Here is a 27,933-nt window from a genome sequence, read left to right as displayed (position 1 = left end):
GGCATGGGTGTGCGTGTTGTTTATAGCGTATAAGTGTGTAGGCTTACGGACCGATGACCTCAACAGTTTTGCCCCGTAAGAGCTTACCACAAATTTCCAAAAAACTTCAGAACTTATCTATACCTAACCGTAATGAGCAGTAATGTGAGATGGTACTATACAGATGAGACACGAAGTTGCTGAAATGAAAATCGAGGAGACTGACTTTTTTTCACTGATGGCACTGTAGTTATGCAAAAGCTGTCTTTCATCATCCGAGCTGATCGGTTAATGCAAATTGGATACAGTTAGTATCATCTATTCAACAAACTGTGGACAGGTAGCCTACGTATCACTTGATACAAGGGTAAATATGCACCAACGTGAACTTTACTCTACTACACCACTAAGGAAATTACCCTAGTACCACTTCCTGCTTAAAGATATAATTAGATCTGTTGCACGATTTTTCTACACTAAATGTTGCTTCATGTCTTTGTGTACGTTATTGTAAAAATAGCCCCACTGTCAGAAACATCTTTCGAATTAAATTCTTCTCACTTTTTTACTTGGATCACTTCATTCTTTTGTTAATAGCAGAGACATTTTTATACAAACGAAAAGTAACCACATTTTTCATCATGTAGACTGCCAGACATTAGTGAAATAACAGACATAACAATCTTACAATAAGGCGTGTTAAAAGTAAAGTTTCATCCACATGAAAGCTGATTTGAATTCCAGTGATTTATTGCCATGGCCCTTCTGGAAATGGAATGCAATTGCCTGCCTCCGACGTTCACACTGACTCACTACAGCTAGTTATAGGAGGACCTACAGTTTCGTGTGGCCTCTTAATCAGATTATGACATGGCGTCTCTCATATTAACTGACACTGTCAGAGGTGAAAGAAGAGGTAACTGAAAGATAACAATCATACGACTAATGTTGGATCGGACTGGAGAACTTAGGATCGGTAGTCTGGTACTCAACTATTCTTTTTCTTTATTTATGTGTGTGTGTGTGTGTGTGTGTGTGTGTGTGTGTGTGTGTGTGTGGGTGGGTGGGTGGGTGGGTGGGTTGGGGGGGGGGGGTGGAGGAAGGAATCCACCACTCTCGTCTTCGAGTTTCTGTGCTACATTTTAGTTTTAGCACGCTGTTTTTAGTTGAAATTGTTAGTTGTGTGTCTGTGTATTGGTGTACACAACGCCGAGTAATTGTGATCATCTATCTGCATGCTGAAAGGCTCTCTACTAAACGAATATCTCGAATAATTATGTTGTAAATGGCGTTTACGTTTGTGTGTCATATTCACACAATCGTTCACACAGTCAAAGTCAGATACTTGAGACTTCTTCGCAAAATCAATTTTAAAATGTCGTCGTCAATTCCTATAGTGACCGTTAAAGCAACGAAGTATACGTCAGCAAAGTATATAACCTTCAGGAGATTAATGTAAACTGTATAGATTCAATCACTCGCTACACATCAGTAATACCGGTTCACTTCCAAGGTTTTGTCACTAAGAAAATGGTCAGTCTGAATAAGTGATCTGATCGTCGCATATTCACATACACAAACCGACAATCACTTACTTATGGTTGATCAGTCACCTTACTCCTCTTATCTGAAACTTCGATGATTCCCGTAATGTTCTATTATTTCTTTTCTTTCATGATAACTTTTCATACGGTGTGCACGTAACAACGGGGATCGTCCTAGTAAATGAGGGACTGCTATGTAGCCATTTGGGTGCGGCGAAGTCGAGTGAACGCAAAATCTTTACAAACTTTCGAACTGAATATTTACCGTCAGAGCGCGTAAGTGTTTGCAGGCTCTTCCCCCTAATCAAAGCATACATACGCCAGTTTATGCCATAAAATCACAGCATCTAGTACAATCATATGAGGTGCCGGCAGCTGTGGCCGAGCGGTTCTAGGCGCTTCAGTCCGGAACCGCGCTGCTGCTACGGTCGCAGGTTCGAATCCTTCCTCGGGCATGGATGTGTATGATGTCCTTAGGTTAGTTAGATTTAAGTAGTTCTAAGTCTAGGGGACTGATGACCTCAGATGTTAAGTCCCATAGTGCTTAGAGTCACCATTTTAACCGTATGAGATGGATAAAATAATTATTTTAACGAAATTGTTTCACTGAAAATAATTTGATTCGTCATTTAATGACCCATAACTAACGTACAGTTGACTTCAAGTTGACTGTGCCTTAGCAATTCCTTCAAATTAGTAACTAGCTTTTAATGGCACCCAACAATGTTCTTAAATTTCCCAAATTCAGCAAACGAATTTCTGTTGTATAGCTTAACACCACAATCCTTAAGGTTTAATAACCCCGTACACATAATACATCTAATTCAAAGGAATTACTATCCTGCGCTGATAATCGAGTATCTCGTCGTATAATCTCTGCCTGTTCGAGACGCATTGCACATTCATCTGTCCGTCGCGCTCGCTCACTGGCTGTATCAACTTCGACCCGTCAATCGTGCGCCTGATTCCCTACATTTGAACATAATAACGCACAACTGCTAAACATTCTTAAAATTTGTGAAATAACGGTAAATGATACAGTAGACAGTACACAGTGATTACAAATTAAACATGTTAATTTCCCCATCTTTGCACACAGAAAGCACAGAAACTTCTGAAGCATCGGATAACGACATCCAACTCCTTGTCAGTAACGTGTATCTGCGGCGAATCGAGCAGAAGTCTGCAGTGAAGGGTGTGTTTCAGTAGCCGTGAGAAGCTAGGGAAGTGAGGTAAGCCGTTTAGCGAGGGAGAGGTGTTTACGTCCCACACACACACACACACAGACGGGGCTGCGGCAGTCATCTGTAGCGCCGCCGCCGGGTCGGCAGCGGTATGACTCAGCTGCAGCCGACCGCAGCCGTGTGGGAGAGAATCCGGTACATCGGCGCCCGCTTTAGCCAGAGCCAGGTCGGCGGCCAGGTGCTCCACTGCTGGCAAGCAGTTACATGGCTTGTGCGAGCGCGGCAATCTCAAATTCTCTCATGCAACTCGGAATTGAGCGTAAGAAGTCTTTAGCAACTAAGTCCTTGTACAGGATGCTTATAATTAAAGAGGAGCTAGTGACAGACACGGTAGCGAATTTTGGTAGACACACTAATGCGTTTACTTCGAAGCGATTCTCTCCGGGAAAAAATTTTTACCACCAGATGCAAATTAGTCACTGTGAGTGCAAGGAAAACGAATATACACTACAGGCCATTAAAATTGCTACACCACGAAGATGACGTGCTACAGACGCGAAATTTAACGGACAGGAAAAAGATGCTGTGATATGCAAATGATTAGCTTTTCAGAGCATTCACACAAGGTTGGCGCCGGTGGCGACACTTACAACGTGCTAACATGAGGAAAGTTTCCAACCGCTTTCTCATACACAAACAGCAGTTGACCAGCGTTGCCTGGTGGAACGTTGTTGTGATGCCTCGTGTAAGGAGGAGAAATGCGTACCATCACGTTTCCGATTTTGGTAAAGGTCGAATTGTAGCCTATCGCGATTGCAGCTTATCGTATCGCGACATTGCTGCTTGCTTTGGTCGAGATCCAATGACTGTTAGCATGGAATCAGGGGGGTTCAGGAGGGTAATACGGAAGCCAGGCTGGATCCCAACGGCCTCGCATCACTAGCAGTCGAGATGACAGGCATCCGCATGGCTGTAACGGATCGTGCAGCCACGTCTCGATCCCTGAGTCAACAGATGGGGACGTTTGCAAGACAACAAACATCTGCACGAACAGTTCGACGACATTTTCAGCAGCATGGACTATCAGCTCGGAGACCATGGCTGCGGTTACCCTTGACGCTGCATCACAGACAGGAGCGCCTGCGATGGTGTACTCAACTACGAACCTGGGTGCACGAATGGCAAAACGTAATTTTTTTGGATTAATCGAGATTCTGTTTACAGCATCATGATGGTCCCATCCGTGTTTGGCGACATCGCGGTGAACGCACATTGAAAGCGTGTATTCGTCATCACCATACTGGCTTATCACCCAGCGTGATGGTATGGGGTGCTATTGTTTACACGTCTCGGTCACCTTTTGTTCGCATTGACGGCACTTTGAACAGTGGACGTTACATTTCAGATGTGTTTCGACCCGTAGCTCTACCCTTCATTCGATCCCTGCGAAACCCTACATTTCAGCAGGATAATGCACGACCGCATGTAGCAGGTCCTGTACGGGCCTTTCTGGATACAGAAAATGTTCGACTGCTGCCCTGGGCAGTACATTCTCCAGATCTCTCACCAATTGAAAACGTCTGGTCAGTGGTGGCCGAGCAACTGGCTCGTCACAATACGCGAGTCACTACTCTTGGTGAACTGTGGATCGTGTTGAAGCTGCATGGGCAGCTGTACCTGTACACGCCGTCCAAGCTCTGTTTGACTGAGTGCCCAGGCGTATCAAGGCCGTTATTACGGCCAGAGGTGGTTGTTCTGGGTACTGATTTCTCAGGATCTATGCACCCAAATTGCGTGAAAATGTTATCACATGTCAGTTCTAGTATATTTGTCCAATAAATACCCGATTATCATCTGCATTTCTTCTTGATGTAGCGATTTTAATGGCCAGTAGTGTACGTTCCGCATGTAATGAATTGGGAACGAGGGGTGGGCGAAAATGGGCGAACAAGTCAGTAGGGCATAATGGTGATTTTAGTTTTAGCACAGTTTTAATTTTATACAGTTTGTTCAGCAGAGATTTCGACGAGATAGCGCATTCGTAAAATGACATGATCAACAGTTGTTCACAGTACTTTCCAAAGTAGTCTGAGCAAAGTGTTCAAGCATGGCTTAGGTTCAGATAGAGACCGCAAGTGTCCCTCATAAACGCTTCCCTTTGCGTATCCCAAGAGAAAAAAGTTCACATTGATTAAGATCAGGATCTTACAGGCTATGCCTCTGGAAAACCTCTGGAGATAACACATCCGTGGAAGGCAGTATTAAGCAAATCTTTCGCTGGGCGAGCGACTTGATGTGTTACCCAAAATTGCATAAAAATAGTGGTTTCCACATAGTCGCACTTTTCCAGTGTACGAATCACTCGCTGTACAGGGAGGTCTCGATAATGTGTGGATGTCACGGTACACCTGACAGGCTCTATAGGTGTGTTCTCTTTAAAGGAGAATGGACCTAGAATAAATGTGATTTTGAATCCACACTACATGATCACATATAGTGAGTGCAATGGCTCTTCGTGCACAACAGACGTTTTAACAGAACACCATATGCCGCATTTCTCTGTTCTAAGTGCACCCTGTAGTGTAAAATGTGCCTCGTCACTCTACGCTTTATTGCCTGGCCACATGTCATCAACTTTAATCCGTGGCAGAAAACGAAGAGCAGTTTCAGAACGAAGTTGCAGATCATAAGGCTTCAGTTTCTGGACGTTTGGAATCTCTACGGATAAAAGCGTACTTTTTTTGTGCCATAAGTCTTCTGAATGGTTTGATGCGGCCGACCACGAATTCCTCTCCTGTGCCAACCTCTTCATCTCAGAGCAGCACTAGCAACCTACATCCTTCATTATTTGCTGGATGTATTCCAATCTCTGCCTACCTCTACAGTTTTTGCCCTCTACAGCTCCCTCTACTGCCATGAAAGTAATTCCCTGGTGTCTTAACAGATGTCTTATCACCCTGTCCCTTCTCCTCGCCAGACCTTTCCACGTATACTGTTTCTTCCCGCGGATCCTCCTTATTCCTTAACTTGTCAGCCTCCTAATTCTCAACATTCGTCTGTAGCACCACCATCTCAAATTCTTAGATTCTCTTCTGTTCCGATTTACCCACAGTCCATGTTTCACAACCATACAACGCTGTTCTACAAATGCGCACTCTCAGAAGATTCTTCCTCAAGTTAAGGCCTTTGTTCGATGCTAGTAGACTTCTCTTGTTAGGCTTCTCTTGTCCAGTGCTAGTTTGCTTTTGATGTCTTCCTTCCTCCGTCCATTATCGCTTATTTTGCTGCCTATGTAGTAAAATTCCTTACCTTCATCTACTTCGTGACCATCAATCCTGATGTTAAGTTTCTCTCTGTTCTTATCTCTTCTATTTCTCTTTACATAGTCCTTCGATTTAGTCTCAGTCCATATTCTGTACACATTAGACTGTTTATTTCATTCAACAGAGCATGTAATTAATTTTCACTTTCTCTCAGGATAGCAATATAATCAGCAAATCGTATTATTGACATCCTGTGCTCTTGTACATATTGCGTCAGCCGTTCCTCCCTATAACTAAACTCTATTTTTCTGAGAATTTCGAATATCTTGCACCACTTTACACAGTCGAACGCTATTTAGAGCTCTACAAATCCTATGATAGTGTCTTGATTTTTCTTTAGTCTTGATTCCTGTATCAACTGCACGTCAGAATTGCCTCTTAAGTGCGTTTACCATTCCTAAAGCCAAACTGATCGTTGTCTAACAAATACTCAGTTTTCTTTTCCATTATTCGGTATATTGTTCTTGTCAGCAACTTGGAAGCATGGGTGGTTAAGCAGTATTCAGAACTGTGTCGATGATTTTTTTCCGAAAGTCAGATGGTATGTCGCCTGAGTCATTCACTCTACACACCTTCCCCCACTGATTTTAGAAACTCTGATAAAATGCTATCCATCCCCTCTGTCTTATTTGATCAAAAGTCCTTCAAATTCCTTTTAAATTCTGATTCTAGTACTGGATCCCCTATCTCTTCTAATTCTACTCTGGTTTCTTTTTCTATCACATTATGTAAATGCTCCCCCTCACAGAGACCTTCAGTGTACTCTTTCCACCTATCCGCCCTCTCCTTTGCATTTAACAGTGGAATTTCCGTTGCACTCTTAACGTTACCATCCCGGCTTTTAATTTCGCCTAAGGTTGTTTTAATATATGCAGACTCATTTCTTCGGACAATCATACATTTTTCGATTTTTTGACATTTTTCATTACGGCATTTAGCTTCCCTGCATTTCCTGCCTACTTCGCTCCTCAGCGACTTGTATTTCTGTACTTCTTAATTTCACTGAAAAATTTTTTTACTTCTTTCTTTCATCGATCAATTGAAGTAGTATTTCTTCTCTTACCCATGGTTCTTTGTGGTTACCTTCTTTGTTCCTATGTTTCTCTTTCCAACTTCCGTCACTGCCCTTTTTTAAGGACGTCTACTCCTCTTCAACTCTAATACCTACTGAGCTATTTCCTATTTATTATTGCCTTTATCTGTAGCCTTGGACAACTTCAAGCGTACTCGTCATTCCCTAGCAATTGTTTATCCCACTTCTTCGCGATTTGATTTTTCCTGACAAATCTCTTATACTTCAACCTAGTACATTAGTCTGTATCTGCTCCTGGGTACGCCTTAGAATCCAGTATCTGATTTCGGAATCTCTGATTGTAATCTAACTGAGATCTCCCCGTATCTCCCAGCCTTTTCCAGTTATAACTCCTTCTCTTGTGACTCTTCAACGCAGTATTCCCTTACTGGTTAAAATTTATTGCAGAATTCAGTCGTTCTCCTCTCTCATTTCTTGTTCCAAGCCCGTATTCTCCTGTAACCACCTCCTCTGCTCCTTCCCCTACAACTGCATTTCAGGCCCCATGACTAATAGATTTTGACTTCCCTTTACATACTGTATTACGCTTTAGTATCCTCATACATCCTCATATACTTTCCATATCTCTTCATCTTCAGTAGGGGCGACGTCGGTGATGGTTTGTTGTCGATTCTTATAAAAACCCTGTCACTGAACTGTTCACAGTAACACTTTCTCTGTCCCACGAATCCTGTTTCCGCTATGCTATTTTCTGCTACTGTTGATTTTTCCCTATATTCATCTGATCAGAAATCCTTATCTTCTTTCCATTTCATTTCATTGACCTCTACTATAGAGCGAGCCTTTGCATTTCGCATTTCAGATATTATAGCTTCCCTACAGCCCTCAAGTTTCTGACATTCCACGCCCCGACTCGTAGAATATTATGCTTTCGTTGGTTGTACAATCTTTTTCTCATGCACACCTCTCTCGGAGTTCCGAATGAGGAACTATTCCGGTACCTTTTGCGAATGGAGAGACCACATTACAACTTTTTCAATTACAGGCCGCTTGTCCTGTGCATTAACGTTGCGTGTCTCTAACGCAGTGGTTTCCATTGCCTTCTGCATCCGCATGCCGTTGATCATTGCTGATTCTTCAAGTGCAATTTAGACCGATAGACATTCCATGCTATTGACCATAGGATGGATAGTTCTCGTCGCACTGCCTGAGGACCAGCACTACCCGGGGAACATACAACATTGTCAGTTACAGCACTACTGTCCTAGCAATAACTTCCACTGCGATAGGAAGCCTTCCTCTTCCAGGTGCAACAGAAAGATCTCCCATTTTTTCCAGTATCATTATGATCTTCTATAAACCAGACCTTACAGTTGGTAATACTTTCTCAACGCTGCGCTTAATTGCTGCCTTTCACACTAAACGGTTTCACTAACAACGCACGGCGCATACCTTTCTCTCATGTTACATCTTGTCAACTGAGTGCGTGTATGTCACAGTGTCATACAAACAGTGTTCAGCTTCGGATCTGCACTTTTGGCTAAAATTGAAACAAATTTTTCTACGTAAATCGCTTTCGCTGGGATACGACTTTTCAGATTCGTGTCGGGCCATCCAGATTTAGGTTTCCTGTGATTCTTCAGGAAAATGTCCTAATGGTTTTCTGAAAGGCCACGACTGATTTCCTTTCCACTCTTGAAACAATCCGAGATTGTGCTCTGTCTCTGATGACCACGATGACTACGGAAGAAACTCTAATCTTCCTGCCTTCTGTAATCTCATCTGAGTAGTCGGAAATTGGACGGAAATGAAGATATCGACATTTGATCGGTTTCAAAAATACGCTGTTTAGTCATATTAATGTTACCAAATGTAAAAAATATGAATAAGCGTCTTTTGCATCGCAGACCGCGATGTCACGAGCAACAAGAGACACAATGAGGTCCTGGAAACTATCGACAGGGATGCGAAGCCCTGCCGTGGTCAGCTGCACTAGTTTCTCGATAGAGGATCAATGGCACGTGCAGCCCGATCGAGGCGGGTCCACAGATTCTCGATTGGGCTTAAATCCAAGGAGTTTACTGGCCAGGGGAGAACAATGAACTCTTAGTTGTGCTCTTCGATCCACGCACATACACTTCGAACTGTGTGACACATTGCGTTATCCCCTTGGAAGTGCCCACCGTGCATGTGGGGGTGGACGTGATGCTCAAGGGCAGATGCGTCCTCGTGTTGGTCCAGTATGCCTCCCACAATGAAGGGATCGTCTAGGAAATGGCACGATAACATGCCCCTGAGCATTAACGCTCTCTCCTTCGACTTGAAATCTTGCAGAGCGCTTTCAGACGTTTCACTCCTTACGCGCAAACGGCCATCTGTTTCATGGAACTTTAAATGTGATTTATCTGGAAAGGCCCATAAACAGCAACATTCGTTGTAAGGTGGTTGGTTTTTCTGTGCTGTCTGTAACTCGACAGTTGCTTGTCTGCAAACCCGTACGCATCGACAGCCACCGTTCACCACTGCCAGCTTTAGCCCCGGTGCTCCATAGTTGTCCCTACACGGTTTTGGATAGGATCGTTGCGTCGTTTCGCCAAGCACGGTACACTTTATCCACGGGAGCACGTGAACCGTTTTCAAACTTAAATTACTTCCACCCCCAGGTGGAAATCCCCTTTGGTCCACATAGTGGAAACGACTGCACTGTTTTTGTGCGACCCTGTGGATACGCTTTATGTATCCTCCACTGGTAGTGCTCCCACCTGCCATCTGTGAGTGGTTACTGCACGTTGACGTCGATCACAGACTATGGTGACATGAATGTGACTGGATGGTACAGTTATTTTTATTTTTATTTTTTATTTATTTACTTATTTAATTTTTTTTCATGACGGATGGAGGGGAAGCTTGGAGGAGGGCGATGGAGTAGCTGGAAAACTGATTGCCCAAATTCCCGGACAATAGCGCGTTTATCTAAAACACGTGTTGTCCGCATTCACTATAGGTGGGAATAAGTACCTTCTTCTACAGGTACCTCACTAATTATCTCAGTGTACATTAAAATTCAGCTTCTTGACGACATGACTCAAACGGGATCGGGCTCAGCCACTTTCAAGAAATTATAACTGCCAGAGAGAGTAGCAGGGGCCATATTTTCGTAAGCCGACATTAAAGGAAGGTAGATTGGAGTGCTGACCACATTCCAGTGGCGCCTAATGGAGGAGGTTAACCAGAGGTCGTTTGCAAGCCGAGGTCACATACGCGGACGGAAACGCCAAGCAGCTGAATTTTTATTTTGCTCGGAACTTAATTCGCCGGCTTTCTCCTCTTTTACTTTAGCTTCATATACGAACAAAGAAAGTCGGTGTTTGAAATAATAACATACACAGCGTCTGAAAGAATAAAATAATCAATCATTATCTTGGTTGATTTCATATCGTCAGTCAAATTGTGCCAATCTCTTTGTCTCTTATATCAATCAAATCCACAATGACAACTTTTTTCGCTCCTCATATTATCACACAGTAGTTCTAGATGTCGGAGGAGCTGTTCTATCATCTTGCACATTCTTCTCACAGTTAGTCTCAAAATTATAATTTTGTATAACTTAGTTTGACTGTTAAGCTCTTCTGCTCGACAGCATATACACTTATTTTTTACTGTGGTTTACAACTGCCTACATTTCAATTTTCTAAATCCTTACTTACAGCACATCTCAGACGCTTAGATCCTCTTATTATCCGGATTTCCCAAAATCCGTGGTTCACTTTCAACAGTTCTTACTCTGAACAATCTCAAAAACTTCTTTCTTACTTACAGCACATCTCAGACGCTTCGATCCTCTTACTTTCCGGTTTTCCCAAAATCCGTGGTTCACTTTCAACAATTCTTACTCTGAACAATCTCAAAAACTTCTTTCTCTGATACGATGTGTGATACTACTAGACTTCTTTTTAACAGAAATGTCCTCTTTGAAGCAACTAATCTGGTTTTATGTCTCTCTTGTATTTTTCACTATACGTTATTTTTCTTCCACGGTAACAGTTTTCCTTCACTTCGTCAACTGCGTGGTCCCAATTTTGACGTTAAGTTATAGCTAATATCACTTCTGCTACTTATCACTACTTTTGTCTTTCCTCAGTTTACTCTCAGTCTAACGTCTTTATTTAGGAGATCGTTCATTCCATTCAGTATTGAAAGGTACATACACAAAGTAGAGTAATTTAAATTGAACCAGAGACGATCAAATGTAGTACTGCTCAACAGCAATCGCTGGTTCAAGGTGTTATGGGTAATGTTTAGAGTAAGTTTAGATCGAGAGAAGTATATAGGACACTCAAGTGTAAAGACATATGAGAGGAAGTTCAGATACATGTATGGAGGACTCTCAGGCGCAAAGACGTGTTGTATCTGATGTGTGCTCTATTAATACCTACTCGCGACGGGCAGTTATGAATTTTTTTTGCAAGATACCATGCTGGAAATATTTAAGGTAAAGAAAGTTGTTCTGTTACCAATGCAATGCGCGTTTTCATAACTGATGATTAAGACAGTGTATGGCACTCACATCCAATGATTCTGTAAAGCTAGTTGTTATATAACCAGTTTATTGTGTGTTAATTGTGAGCATTATTAATTTTCAATGAGTCAAAATACAAGTTTTAAAGTTAGTACCATATTGTTACTTACCACAAGACAGTATCAGCTCCAAAATCCATGTCGGTTTTTATTACCTATTTTATTGAAGAAGTTATTTTCTCACGCGTATTCGATTTAAATAAAATGTATGCTAAGCAACAGCCGTGCACATTAGCTGTGTGCTAACTATACAATTTAAGGTACCAACAGAGAGCAGTGTGGTGAGCGTTATCATTGCGGAAATAAAGGTAAGGAATTTTATTTCAGGGATAACATTCATTAAGCACAGGGTCCATTATTTTCAAATTGGTCAAATTTTATTTTATTACCAGCCAGTTGCAAATCAATAGTCTTGCATTAGATTCAGATTTTGTGTTACGTAAATTCATGCAGTTTTGGTTTGGTTTGAAGTTACTGACTGTTTACATTAGCGCAGTTAGAAAAGCTCAGTATATGGCAAAGCGCATAAGCGACGAGATATAATACGCGTTCACGTGCTATTCCCATTCAAGCAGCTGTGTTGCAGGCTACGTTCAGTTACGTCAGATACTGTACTATCAGTTATGTAATTACATTCCAATTTCATTTACATTAAAATGTACGTGTTGCAGTATATTCACTAACTCTTCCTCCTTTTCCTCAAAGACAGCAGTGCCATTAGCGAATCTTTGTGTTTATACATTTTCGTCTTGAATTGTATTCAAACTGCTCAACCTGTCTTTATATTCCCGTTGTTTCTTCTTTGATGTACGTGGTTGAATTATATGGGCTTAAGGCTACATACTAACGTTACACATTTTCTGATTCGAGCCCTCTGTTCTTTGTGTTCCAATCTTAATGCGCCCTCTTTGTTGTTGTACGGATCTTATTTATCCTTCTATACATTCAGTTTAGTTCGGTTCTCTCTGAATTTCAAACATCGTCCTCGATTTTACATTGTCGAACGCTTATTCCAGTTCGACAAATCCTATGCACGTGTGTTTATTTTTCTTAAATATTGCTTCCATTATCGAATCGCATATGAGAAGTGCCTCTCTGGTGTCCTTACGTTTCCAAAAGGCAAACTGATGGTCTTCTGTTTATTATTCGCATCATCATCTAGGATATGCCGTCCGTAACCTAACCTAACCTAACCTAACCTAACCTAACCTAACCTAACCTAACCTAACCTAACCTAACCTAACTTAATAAGGCTACAGTTCTCGCACTTATCTGCCCTTGCTACCTCCAGTATTGTGTGGATGAATTTTTTTTCGAAAGCCTGACGGTGCGTCTCCAGTATCAAATACTGTACACAAAAACATTATTAGTTAGTTGATTAATAATTTTTGATGTCATAAATGAAACAACAGCAATGTTCTTTCGTAATCAAAGGAAAAACAGTAAGTCGGGATCGCGACAGGCTTTCATTTTTCTGCTTGCGATCTACACCGTTTTTCGTTACTCGCTTGGTTGCCTCTTTGCACAACGATTTCAGAATTCCGAAGGTATGTTAGCTATCCATTCTGGCATATTTGTTCGCAAGTCTTCCAAAGCTCTCTCTGAAGAGCTCTGAAGAGTAGTGGAAAGGAGAACAACGATTTCCTTCACACTGAAAAGGGTATAGTGCCGTAGTGGGATACGTGGGAAAATTCCTCTGTATATAGTGACTAAGGAAAGGAAGATATTGGAAATTGATTGCCACAATCCAAGAAAGCATTCTGCAGTACAGATGCGGAAATTAAGAATCTCCTGAATGAAAAACGTATGCCATCGCAAATATAAATAGGAGGACCTGGAGGCATTCGAAGTGTTGTGCTATCGAAGAAAGCTAAGAATCAAGATAAAATAAGAAGTATTAAAAAAGAAGAGGTTATAAAAGTAGTCTACGAGAAACCCTTGCCAAAAGAAGCATAACGTTAGGGGGACAATGGCAGCGGTATCCATGAATAGTTCATTTAGCGCTAGTGGGAGCAATAGAGCAATTTAGTCAAAGGCTAGAATTTGCAAATAGATTCTTGGGTATGTTGATATAATGGTTACTTGGATATGATACGGACAGAGGATAGCATCATATCAGTTGAGAGGCCTAAAGATTTAAAATAACATTTGAATCCGACGTCTCCAAAATATGAACATTTACCACCCGGCATCTGTAAGTACAATGATCATCCCACCTCTTTCAAGTACAAAGTTAGGGATGAAAACAAGCCTAGATTTTTTAAAGTAAATCGTAGTAGTTATTCACAACAGGGATTAACAGAGGCTGTGGATTATTCAGTGTATTTCTGAATAAGTATAAATGTCGGAATCGGAGATTTCTTACCACCAACAAGCCTAAGTCTCTATCGAAAGGGATCGTTGACTGACAAAGGTGAATCTTGAGACAGACTACATAAATACGACATACCTGCTGATATTTACTTTTGAAAAAGAAAATACGGTATTCCTGGTGTAGGTAGCGGTTACTGAAGAAAGTGTTAAAATATTTTGCTCTATTACAGAAGTTTTGCTGAAAATAAGAGTAATAATGCACGGCCTGGTGCAGTTATTTCTATTGGACGTCACTTCGGCGACTTATGTCCTTGAACCAACGGCACACAATCTTTCCTTGGACGATCACCCACCCTGTTACGAAATGAGCCAGATGTTGCTTGAATTTGATAATTGAGCGAGAGTCGGTGTTACCAACGTGACAAGGCCATTAGTTTGGACTAAGAAATTTTATATTTCAAACCGTGTCGTTATGGTTTCCATGTCTGATAAAATAATCAAGACCACCAGCAAGGCGAACCGCTGTGAACAGCAATTGGAAGGTATAGAGCGACGCGGAATGCGTGTTCTCCAGAACACTGAAGAGAAGACACAGGCTGTGATAATACAAGCACATCATTGCATGATGCATTAATAATCGCAAAGAACTAAATATTAGTGACTGCCTTAAAAGAGAACTCGGGCCGCTTTGGAGTGTTGTACATAGTGTAGAACTGTTAGCTAGTGGTCATATTACCCTCCACCATAAAATGAACTGATGTGCATGTGCCAGTCGATCGTATGGAACTGGAACAGTAAAATGGGTTGGCGCGGGAACGCTACAGAATGAGAGAATGGAGCTACCGTGTTCGGAGTTTCTCAAGAACATAACGTCAATGAAATTGCCTGTCTTTTTTTATGTGTCAGCGCGGCCTGTTCAAAAAGGGGGAGAAAGAGACGAACAGAGGGAGGAGTGAAGGAGACGGAGAGAGAAAGTCAAGGAGGAGATGGACTAGGAAGAAATATATACCGGTCAACGCCAGGCATTCTTCTAGTATTTTTATAAATAGTCTTGCCCTTTCCCTTCAAAGTTTTAAATTTATAAATTCATATCTCTCGGAATCACTCAACACACTTTACACAGAAAAAACAGGTATATATCAGTGTATGAGTTTGTGTGTCATGTGTACGTCTGAGAAACAGAACATATATATAGGGTGAGCCACGTAAGACGTAACACCCCTTTTATTTCGCGAATGGTTATAAATATCGAAACACCATCTTACGCAAATGTCACAGAGTCGAGGAGCAAGTATGGTTTGGTTTGGTTAATGTTTTAACACTGGTATCAACTGAAATATTGAAGTAACTACGTTTTTTTTAAATGGAAGAAAAGTCCTATAATGTAAGAGCAAATTGGCTGAAAACGCCATTTGCGCTGCGAACAATGAAAGCAGGCGTCTCCGATCAGACTGCATAGTTGTACAACGTAAGGCAGGTCCAGGCTACGAGAATTTCCCCTTGAACCAATTTATGAATTACGAATGTTGTCTATGGAAATACAACATTGGCTAGAATCTAGCGTATCACAGAGGACTTAGGGAAACTATTTTACATTTATGTATCCTCTCAGATTTACGTGACCTGAAACAGAGGAATCAGCTGTTCATTCTTCAAAAGTGAAGGAAGTCTTATACGCCAGAGAAATCAACTACTGTATTAAGTAGCTAAATGTTAGAAGGAATATTTGACCTATATTTTTTCGTGCGTTGCTGTGTGCTTCTCAGCGGTAAAATACGAGGGCTGTCCAGAAAGTAAGTTACGATCGGTCGCGAAATGGAAACGACTATGAAAATCCGATAAAGCTTTGCAAAGATGTGTTGGGCAGTGTCTCTAGTATGACTCTAGGTAGAATTATGTCGCTCTTTTCATTCCTGAGCTCTTAGTGAGCGCGTAAAGATGTTATAGAAAATAGTGTCTCCCGCCAAGTACGAGGGCCTGGTGAGAATTTTCCCCTGAAGCTATGCAACCAACATGACATAACTGTCGTGCGGTTTCTTCTTCAAGACAATTCTCAACCTCATTCTGCAGGGGCAATGAAGATGTTCCTGCATCGTTTCAATTGGAAATGTTTGGTTACCCACAATACAGCCCGTAATTGTCTCCCGCTGAGTTTCATCTCTGCTCAAACGAACTGCTGGCTACGAAGACAACATTTTGGCACAGACAACGAGCTTTAGGCCATCGTAGAGAATTGGCGGAAAGCCCTGGCGGCCGCCTTCTATGATGAGGGTATTGGAAAGTTGGTACAACGCTACGACGAATGTCTGAGTCAGAACGGCGACTACGTAGAGAAGTAGCTGAAAGGTGTAGCTAACTATTACAAATGAAACATTTCTGATTTTCACTGTGATTTTCATTTCGCGATCAATCGTAACTTACTTTCTGGACAGCCCTCGTACTTGCTGTCAGACAACTGTCTCTACCTGTACTGCTCTAAATTATATCGTGTGGGATACATTCGCTGAGGTAAACATTTTACTAAAAATACTTTGGTGACAACCTGTGCACTCGAAAATAAATATTCTTCTTAGCCAAACGTCCTTTCATACTGAACGTAAGCGAGTAATGAGAGTGATACCAGCTATGTGCAGCACACGCTGTCGTCTTACTTCACTTTGGAATGCAATTTCGTCCACGCTTAAAGAATAAACAAATTACTATTTTTGGTAGCCATCCAGATCACGTAAGATAAATTTTGTCTTTCACAAAAATAGCTTTTTACTTTGTTTAAACATGTGTTGAAACTATTGACCATGGACTGAAAAGTTCTTTGTCAATCGCCGTTCGAAAGAACGCTGAACAGATGCAATTTCAGTGGATGATATGGTAGAGCGGGCACTGTCAGTTCGACGACACATTCAGTCTGGCGTAGACGGGGCTTCGTCAAAGACTGTATCTTTGAGTGCTATCCAAAGAAAGAAATCGCGAGGAGCCAAATCGGGAGACCTCTCAGGCCATTTGACAACAGAATTTCGTCCTATCCAACGTCCAGCAAAGTTTTCTTTCAGTGTTTGTGTTGCAACACAGGACGAGTGAGCTGGACAATCGTCGTGTTGCAGCCACTATCCAGTAATACCTCATCTAGAAGAACCATGAGAATATTCTTCAGTGAGTGTGCGTATAAATGTCCATCTAGAATGGCTGAGGCGAATTAAGGTCCCGCAATGTAATTTCCTATGATGTCGCACCATACGTTCACGCTATATAGTCGTTTACTTTCGGCTGCCCATTTGTGCATGCTACGAAAATTTACATTAACGTGGTTAGTAAACGTTGTTTCTTCGGTAAAGAGCACACGTTGAGAAAAGATAGGGTTGTCTCTCAGTTGCTTAGGGCAAACCGACAAAATTCTGTACGACATTTGAAATTACTGTAGTCGAGTGCCTGATTTAGTGATAGATTGTAGGCATGGAAATTCTGTCGATGCAGGATGCGAATGACACTCGTCTGGCTGACATTCTTGGATGTATGTCTGGTACCACTGTGCGGATTCATTAGCGTCGTAGCCAGAGCAGCTTCTTCGTGTTCTGTGTCAATTGTCAGTTGCAGTCTCCTTCTTGTGTTCTTTTTGGCGTTCAAGCAGCCTGTCCGGACTAGCGTCCTAGTAATTCGCGCAGTTGCTTGGTGCCTCGGACCCTGGCAATATGGATAGATAGCACTGAACCGACAGCTGTGCTGTTTGTACGGCATTTCGTTTACTTTCACCACATAAAAGTGTCCGCCACCGGTAGTTGAGTGGTTAGAGGGTTAGCTGCCCTCTGTAATAAAAAGAATGAGTTAATCGATCAACAACGAACTTCAACGGATGTCTTACGACGAACGCCCCGAGCAAGTGCAACGAACAAAAGCGAACAAAATGAGATTTTAAAAAAAATTAAAAAAAAGAGTGGTCAGCGCGACAGAAAGTCAATCCTAAGGGCCCTGGTTGGATTCTCGGCTGGGTCGGAGATTTTCTCCGCTCAGGGACTGGATGTTGTGTTGTCCTAATCATCATCATTTCATTCCTAACGACGCGCAAGTCGCCGAAGTGAAGTCAAATAGAAAGACTTGCACGCAGCGAACGGTCTACCCGACGGGAGGCCCTAGCCATACCAACCCCCCCCCCCTTATAAAAGTAGCATATCTCACTTCTCCTCATTGGTGTATATGTGTGCACGCAACGAATGTTGAAGCAGAAGCGAGCGGCCTGCAGTGCAGACAAATAAAGTGCCAAATGTGATGACATTCTGACAAAACGTAGCACGAGAGGTCTGCTTGACGGTGTTTGCATCGCTAATGCCGATTTTGGTCACCATGCTCTCAAATTCTACGACACGTTTCAACGTCAACATTAACAAACACTGTATCACTGTAATTGTCTTCTCCAGAGCTACTGAATGCAGTGATAAAAAGTATACAATTCCATTTTAAAAAACGTACTTGCTTCAATATCTCCGTTGACAACTGCGCTAGAAACATTAACCAAACAAACACATATGTGCTATAGACGCTCTAACATTTGCTGCAATCCACGTTTCGATATTTAGAGACGCTCACGAAATAAAAAAGGTTATTACGTCTTACGGGACTTACCCTGTATAACAGGGTGGTCCACTTAAGCGTTTCAGACCAAATATTTCTGTAAGAATAACAGATATTGAAAGACTTTTACGGGTATGAATGTATGGCTTACCCTCATGAAAGTAAATACAATGAGACACTCTAAAATATATGCAAATCTTATTTTTACCGCATACTTATGTCTTTTTCTTTTCTTACTTTTATAATGGAGCCCTATAATTTTTTACTCAATCAGTAACAAGAAAAATAACAATTACAACCCAAGAAATGGCAAAGTGACGTGGATACTTGAAATAAACAAAACGCGACGCTATTGCACATTTCGAGGTGCAAGCGTGAATCCCGACGTTTCTCGTAATCGCCATGTGATTGAGATACTACGATGCAACATTCGCTTTACTTATTTCTATTTGCACTTTTATTATGTGAAACAAATCCGCCCCGATAGCTGAGAGGTCAGCGTGACGGGTAGCCGTCCTACGGGCCCGGGTTCGATTCCCGGGTGGGTCGGCGATTTTCTCCGCTCAGGTACTGGGTGTTGTGTTGTCTCCATCATCATCCCCATCCGGCGCGCAGGTCGCCCAATGTCACGTTCAATGTAATAAGACCTGCACCAAGGCGGCCGGACCTGCCCCGTAAAGGGCCTCCCGGCCAATGACGCCAAACGCTCACTTCCATTTCCATGTGAAACAATAGAGATGACTAGTCACACAACTACGCACAACTACCATTTAACCCTATTTTAGATCCTTGGTCAGTCATTAATTATATTTACCCAGGAGGGTGATATTCAATTTTCGTTTCCGTTATGCCCGTTTTAGTACTATAGTAAAGATCAGTAAACTACGAACGAGCAAACTCATTCCTTGAAACTTCCTAGCAAATTAAAAGTGTGTGCCGGCCCGAGACTCGAACTCGGGAAAAACTCTTCCTTTTTTTATGTAATTGACGTATTTCTATTCCGCGCTTTTATTCTCCTCTTCTCATTGTACGTGGAGCGATCTCTTACCGAGTCTGGTATTGCTCGGACTCAGAAACTGAATGTTTTATCAACAGATCAATTAGTGAAACAGTAGAGTACGTCTTATGTATGAGTATGACGTCCACAATGACTCCGCGAATTTTTTACCAGCTTCGCTTTATCGAGGAGTATCGAGCATCTCTTTCCCTTTTGTGGAAAATTTTGACTGTAGATTGCTAGTTGAGTAGCTACAGGCGTTGTTTGTTGACCTAGAGCGCCTCACATTTATTCCTCTTGACACACCACTCACGGTTATGAAGGGTACAGTTATAGTGTGGCAGATAAACACGTACACTGAGGAAACACGGTTTAGCATAAAATTGTGTAAGTAAAAGGAGTCTCAGAGCTGTAGACAAAATCGTGTTAATGTAGCTGCTCTTGACAATAAAGTCAAGGAGAAATTTAGAAAGTTCAAAGATATAAAATGAAAAATTTAAAGGCATTGTAATTTTGTAAAACCCAAGGGCTTGAAAGAGCTAACGAATAGATTGGATAGTGCTTTCAAAGAAGTTTATAAGAACACAAGTAAAACTATGGTACTGGGATATAGTGGAACTAGATCAGGGGATGCTGAAGGAACTAGTTTAGGGAATGGACTATGCAAAGTAGACATGTTTTGCTATTTGGGCACCAAATCATTTGACGATGACCGAAGCGGAGAGGACATTAAATGCTAGCTATGGCAAGAAGCTTAGATGTGAGGAAGCCTTTTCTGAAGGTGTTTGCCTGCGCGGTAGCCTTGTAAGGAAAAATGCAAAAGATTAAATGGGTTTATCTAACAAGGAATGAATAAAGAAGTTTATGGCACGTCCATAGTAAAAAAAAGGCATCAGTTGGCAGGATACATCCTGAGGTATTAGGGAATCGTCAAGGTAATGGAGGAAGTGTGGGGTGTGTCTTCAAACAATGTGGATCAATATTAAGAATTGCAAAGTAATACCAATCAGTTTATAAAACTCTAAATGGTACGGCAGTCCAAACAAAAATATTGGTAACAGACCTAAACATATTAATTGAATAACATGGTTAAAATTTCTTTTCTGGTAGTCCAGTTACACCTGCCAGTTGCGAAGGAGCCGGCCGAAGTGGCCGTGCGGTTAAAGGCGCTGCAGTCTGGAACCGCAAGACCGCTACGGTCGCAGGTTCGAATCCTGCCTCGGGCATGGATGTTTGTGATGTCCTTAGGTTAGTTAGGTTTAACTAGTTCTAAGTTCTAGGGGACTAATGACCTCAGCAGTTGAGTCCCATAGTGCTCAGAGCCATTTGAACCATTTTGAAGTTGCGAAGGAATGTTGACTAGATACAGTGTATACAGTTGGAAAAGTCTGTACTGCCTCACAGTAAAGACATTAAGCATTTCTCTTTGATAATGACGTAATGTCGAAACGCGTAACGCATATTGGGATAAGATGTTGCTCACGACATCTCAGTGTGTTCAAACTACATATTAACATTTCGTACTGTAAAAGTAGGAAGAATGGAAGACATTATAAAATATTACAGTAACCCCACATATTGTCGAAGTCTGGGAGACAGAATCAAATACCAGTAATAATAATAATTTACCTGCGGTGCAGAATGTAGCGTAATTTCGCTTGCTTTACGTAGCAACCAGCGTTATAAAATCAATGGCATGGATCAACAAAAAATATATATAAATTTGCGAGGAGGTCTATTATGTAGTACATCGATCAGAAACCGCCCCAGAATTTTTTTGAACTTCGTTGAGAGCGAAGGTGTGAGTTTCGCTGTCTGTATGATCCTACGCTCTCTGTTGGTCGCTTAGTGAAGCTGGGAGAGAGGCTGACACTTCGTAGTTCCAGCACTTCCCAACAGGTGCGCCAGCTTCTACCATGTCCTGCGTAGAAGCGGCAGCTTACTCGCGATGAAAGTGAAAAAAGGAAGTTGTAGAAGATGCGAAATATTCTGTGAAGTACTGCAAAAGTGAACATTGCGAGTATTCCTTATTGGTTAAGTTACCGATTTTTCCACCTGTCCAAGAGTGACGCCGCAGGTTCGAATCCTGCCTCGGATATGGATGTGTGTGATGTCCTTAGTTAGGTTTTAGTAGCAGATGTTAAGTCCTATAGTGCTCAGAGCCATTTAAACCAACAGGAAAAGCATACTGTTCGTTGTCTTAAAAGCAATTATCTCTCAAAATATCATCAAAATAGTGGAAGTCCATAATTAGATATCATACTGTATGTGCCTTCCGTCCCGCAAATCGCGATATCTACGCACATTACATAACGTTTTACCTCATTCTACGACCGTGTTAACTGTTGGTAATACAATATTTTCAGCGTCTCCACTGGACGATAGAAGAGTTGTGGACTTGCTTCCTACTGTCTCCCCCATGATCAACTGACTGAGAAAAAGTGAATCAATAATCATTAGGTGACTATCTAAAAGAAAATTCACCTTTTAAGTTAGCATTAGGTATTTTCCAAAAATGAGAATATCCTTATTCCAATAAGAGATGCACGTATGTGCTTTAATAAGACGTGAAACATGATGCCTGAGTAAGCGAGTTGTAATGATTCAGTCTGCTGAAAATATTTTGGCAGTGCTAAAAACGATTTTTCTGGATATGGTTGTTTGCTTGAATCTTTGCTTTCACCTCCGCCAGCAAGTGACCCAAGTCCACGGTGAGTGTTATTACTCCTACGTTATCTATTTATGTGTATTTTTGAACAATTACCAACCGAACGACGTGAGCTAAGTTTTTTGTTTGATGAGAACTAGGTTCTTACTTCTTGTTAACGTCCTTAATTTTTTTCGGAAAGAAACAATTCTATTTCCTTTGCTGCTACTAACTTCGTGAATATGGACTCAATCACTGTTACTTTTTATATTATTTCTGTCAATCTGTGCACTGAATTGTATCGTGGGCAGTCTCAGGCAGTACCGCAGTATTCTGACAAGGAAATTAAATGAGCACTACAGCAGATGTCCAACGAAACTGTCTCTTGTTTTGGTTAAGGTTTTCGATAGATTTCTCTCCTTGCTAGTGATTTTAGCATATTATTGTGTAATATAAATCCTTATTCTCTGAAATCTTCAGTGATATATTTTTCACTTCCTGACAACGATGTGCTCCGAACGTACACTTTGTAGAGTTTCTTCTTTGAATCAATATCAGTATTACAAATCATTAGAACCATTTTCTTTCTGAAGAAAACTCTTAGCCTGCGCCAAGTACTTATGATATCGTCTGAGTTCTTTGTTTGCCATATAGAGTTCTTTCACTTTTTCTCTGACTCTGCTTTTCGTAAGTAACTTTGAGATATTGTCCTTCATATATTATTGGTCACTTTTGAACTTTCCCAGAAAGGTATGTTGTACGTTCACCTCAAAAGTTACAAGGCATTGTTCCGAATCTTAAGGATTACGAAATAGGTGCACTTGCAGTTCACTTCCGAAGAGTGTGATATTCGAATTTGCGTCGAAGACCGACTCGAAATTTCATCGCACCGTGCGATCCTGTCTATTACTTCCGAAGTCGTGCTCACGTGACACAGTTGGTAGTATACAAGCTGTGATTCCGATATGACTGTTTAATTTGTCCGCCGGCGCTAGAGTAATCGAAAGAATTTCAGCTCTTTCTAAACGGAAACTGAAGCTTTAGGGAAACAGTAAAATGTGGCAGATCTCGCAGGCAGTGTAGTATGGTGACATCGACCGATTTTCTAACCAAACTCAAGAGTTTCAGATTATCACAACGGAAAATAAACGTGTCGCCTACAAAAAATTAATCTGAATAACAATGATTTTTTAGCGAATTCCACATCGCAATGGCAGGTTACGTAATGGCGAAGTGGGTACTTTAGCAAAAGGTGCAATGACAAGGCGAGAAAACACTGGGGAACACAATATGGTTGGACCAAGATCTGAGAAAGAGTGCGTTACGGCCCGCTGCAGTCTATTATAGCATTATCTCTACGGTTTTCTAACTGGAACAGAAACAGACGACTGGTAACAACGATTACTCGCATGAGCTTCTATCACGACAAATTTCCAACTAACCTGTTCCGAATAAGAGTGAAGGAATCTCCATTATGCGATTTATGAAACGAAGTAAGAGACGTGAATCATGAACTACATTCGTGTAGAAATAAGACAGGACTAACATCTTCTACGGGCGCTCTGGCTATGGATGCAGTCTGGCTGTCGATGCAGAAGAGAGGAATTCTTTTAAATGAGATGCACAACCACTTAGATATATGTGAGCTATCCAGAAATACTAAGTACATAACGTACAGGCATATTTTAGGAAAGGTACGTTTCCTTTTATTTGTGATACAGTTATTTTATGTGTAGTTATCTATTCGTGTTAGGGTTCAATCATTTATTTATATTTTCATTATTTTGCGTATGGTAATTAATGAAATCTACAGTAGCACAGTCATTAACCCTAGCACCACAAAGGGGGGGGGGGGGGGGGGGGGGAGAGGGGGAAAGGACAAACATTGCCCGCAGTATTTGTTTTATTTATGTAATATGTATATTTGTTGGAGCAAAGAAGCAAGAATTTAGGTAGTCGTAGAAAAATATCTAGAGTATGTGCTGTCATGGTTTTATAATTTTTGTGAATTATTTAAATCAGCCTACTATATTTAAGTGCGGGCAGGTTTTGCCCCCCCCCCCCCCCCGTCGCCTTAGACATCGGTGAGATAACTTTTCTCATTAAAATATTTCTCAATATGGCAGAAAGAAATGCCGTTTCTGTCTGTTGGTACCGCTGTATTGTGTCGCCATTGTCGTTTTAAAATAAATCTCCTTTGTTGTTATAAATTAGTCGCTGTTCTAATAAAATGTCTCGTCAGTATCAGAGATTTCTCACAGATGAGAAGGGGTCGGCTATTATAAATGAAGCAAGTGAAGGTGATGAATGTGATTCAGACGAAGATGATACAGTTGTCACGTACGATAGTGACACATGAAGGCTTGACCTCTAGTGTGTCAGAATCATTTAAAAAGTATATAACTCCCGAAATATGAAGATTATCGTGTACTATACAAATCAAGAAGCTCGTAATAAGAGCTTAAAACTTACAATCACAGAAGAAATGTACGCCTTCTCTGGTATTTTGATACTCATGGGCACAAATAACGAGACTAGACTGCATCTTGAGGAGTTATGGTGGAGAATACCGGGAAAGAATATCTACATAGCTACAATTATTCGTATTCGTTGTGGAGAGCTTCCGTGCCTGATTTGATTTGATGACAAAGAAACAAGAACCGAAAGACGAAAGCCGGATAAATTTTGCCCCCTTCGTGAAGTTTTCGACAAAATTGACGAAATGTTTGTGAAATACTACATACCAAGTGCAGATCTAACGATCGATGAAAGGCTCTCCCTATTTAGAGGAAGATGTCCCTTTAAGGTCTTTATGAAAGACAAGCCTGGGAAGCATGGCATATTGATTAGGATGTTTTCAGGTGCACGCACGGCATGTTCTAAAAATTGAGCTCTATGCAGGGATGGACGAACGACCTGCTGAGGAAGGGAGTGCAAAGGCAGTTGTTAGACGCCTAGTGAATCCGCTGGCAGGAAGTGGAAGAAATATAACAAAAGATAGTTATCATACATCCATAGACCTAGCCGAGGAGCTTTACAATGGTGACAAGTTAACTTTGGTGGGAACATTGAAGAGTAACAGAACAGCTAAATAAGACGCAGGGTCGAGAGCTATATTCCTGAAGACGCGGGGTCGAGAGGTATATTCCTCCAAGTTCTTATTCACAGATCCGAAAACAGGCAACGCACGTTACCTTGGTTTCATACAACTCCAAACTGAAGCCTACTAAGAATCTCCTACTTCTTTCCAAACAACACAAGGATAACAAGGTGAATGGGTCGGTAGAGAAAGAAAAGACAAATATCAATCTCTACTACAATGAAACCAAAGCGGGCACAGACAGCGTTGATCAAATGACGAGACATCATTCAGTAAAACGCAGGACGAGAAGGTAGCCATTATCTCTCTTTTTCGATTTGATAGATATTGCCTGTCTCAGTGCTGAAACAATTTACATGATAAACAATCCAAACGGGAATAAGAAGAAGCATAATGTAAGAAGGCTGTATGTGCTAGAATTAGGTGAACGGCTCGTTAGGCCAGCTGTGGAAGAGAGAGCAAAGAATATCATGAGTTTACAAGAGCCTATCATCTCTGTAATGGAAAGTGTTCAAGGGAAAACGCTGCCCAGCATTACTGCAACTGTTCAATGTGTTGAATTTTATGCAAAAGGAAGATGTCACATCTATTTGAAAAGCGAAAACTCTAAAAAGGAAAAATACAAGATGGCAAAAGTGTCTATAGTTTGTTGCAGGTGTTCCAAGTAAGTGTGTTCCACTCATTCTGCAAAAATAATCATATGCAAAGGTTGTAAAATTGAAAGTGAGTAAGAAGGAGAACCTCAATTGTAATTTCTGACTTTGATTTTCTGTTTCTTCTTTTTTTGTGATTTGATATTGTACGTTCTTTTATGATTTCTTAATGTAAGTCTGATGTACTTGAAAGTGTTAGTGTCATGATAAAAATATACTAATATTTCTCATATTCACTACATTATTTATTGTATTTGTATATGTTATAATGTTCCTGATAACTATGGAGAGTGTGTTGCAACCTAGTAAAGGAATTCCTAGTTCATTATATAATCAAAGCAAAACAAACAGAAAAATATTAAAAAGTGAAAAGAATGTGAGGACAATATATGCCCACCCCCTCCTCTTAGTCATTCTTATGACAGATCCGAGCTTAGTGGTGCCAGGGTTAATATTACGACGTTACAAGATTCGATCGTCGTACTCTTGAGAACGAGCGTGTTCGCTGTGGTAGCACCGTGCAGATGTCATTGTAGATGTAGATGACAATCTGATGCTAGTAATAACTTCAACTGCGTAATCAACACCGCTGACCAACTCCGAAATCTCCGTAGATCAATGGAGCTGGAGCATGAAATTCAGGAACTTCAACTGTACGATGCATGGCGACATAAACGCGGCACCGTGCCTGGTTTTTCTCTTGTAACAAACCATTCAGCAAGTGTTCTGGACATGATTTATGTCTCGCCTAACCTGAAGAACCAAGATATCCAAACAGATGCGGAGCCTACGATTTTTTTCTGATCGCGTCACATATGACTGCGCAGTCAATATGGAGAAACAATAGCGTTATCGAGCAAATGAGCAGTGGAAATTTAATTTTACCCATTTAAACTTCTCCGCCTGTCATGAATCTGTGTACCGCGCATGGCAAGAATGTAAAAGAAGCATGGCATGTCTCCTCTGTAAGCTGTTGGTTAAAATGTACCAAGCCGAAAATTAGGGGAACAATGCTTAACTACTCAAGAGAACGAAGCAGAGGGTTAAAAAGACTACTCTGTTTTATTTCAGTTACCTCCATTATTTGTACAAACACCATGCATGTGCCGAGATCAAGAAAATTAAACCAAACATTTCATCCTTCAAATGAAGGATAAAATCGTGTAATACCTGCAAATGAAGGCAAATTGAGGATTGTAAAATCAGAGCCAGAGTACATAACTTTGTACAGCGTGAATTAAACTCAACCCTTGTGAGACGAACTGACGAGCTACTTGATTGAGAAGTAGCGGTTCTGGTCTCGGAAACTGACATAAGGCCGGGAGGGTGATGTGCTGACCACACGTCCTTCCATATTCGCATCCAGTGACGCCTACAGACTGAGGATGACACGGCGGCCGCACGGTACCGTTGGACCTTGATAGCCTGTTCGGGAGGAGTTTCGGTTTTTTGGAATTTAACTTTCGCTACTTGAGGGGGGTCCCGAGTCTGCGTAAGACAATGAAACTTTGTGGAAATATCTGTAGGGACATGCGGAAAAGAAATTATAAATAAACCATCGAGAGATACACATTTTAATTTCCAAATCAGAGGGTAGCATTAGTGAACTGCGTACCATGTTTACATTCTAGGTTACAAATGTTACTCAACGTGGCCACCATCTGCATTCACGACGATGTGGAATCGCTATAGAGGTACAGTTTCACAATTTTTAGCAGCACATTTCGAACGGTGGACCATGTAATATTCAGCTGTCGTGCAGCAGCTCGTGCACTGCATGAAGATCACACATTGTGACCAGCATTCTCGTCCATGGCAGCAGTGACTTATTCAACGATTTTTGGCGAAATTGGCCGTTGGCCTCTCCCGAGAGAAATTCCCAAATAGGCAGTTCATTAGAATTTCCGAACCGTATTCCTCAACCCCAGGTGCGTGAAAAAGACCATTTCGTATTCCTTTAATGCGTCGATGCTCACGAAGAGCAGCAGCCTGCTGCTTTTGTTTCGGTAAAGCAGCTTC

This window comes from Schistocerca nitens, chromosome 9 (genome assembly GCF_023898315.1).
Source record: "Schistocerca nitens isolate TAMUIC-IGC-003100 chromosome 9, iqSchNite1.1, whole genome shotgun sequence".
In the NCBI taxonomy this organism is placed as follows: Eukaryota; Metazoa; Arthropoda; class Insecta; order Orthoptera; family Acrididae; genus Schistocerca; species Schistocerca nitens.
Note: the sequence above shows the minus strand (reverse complement) of the source record.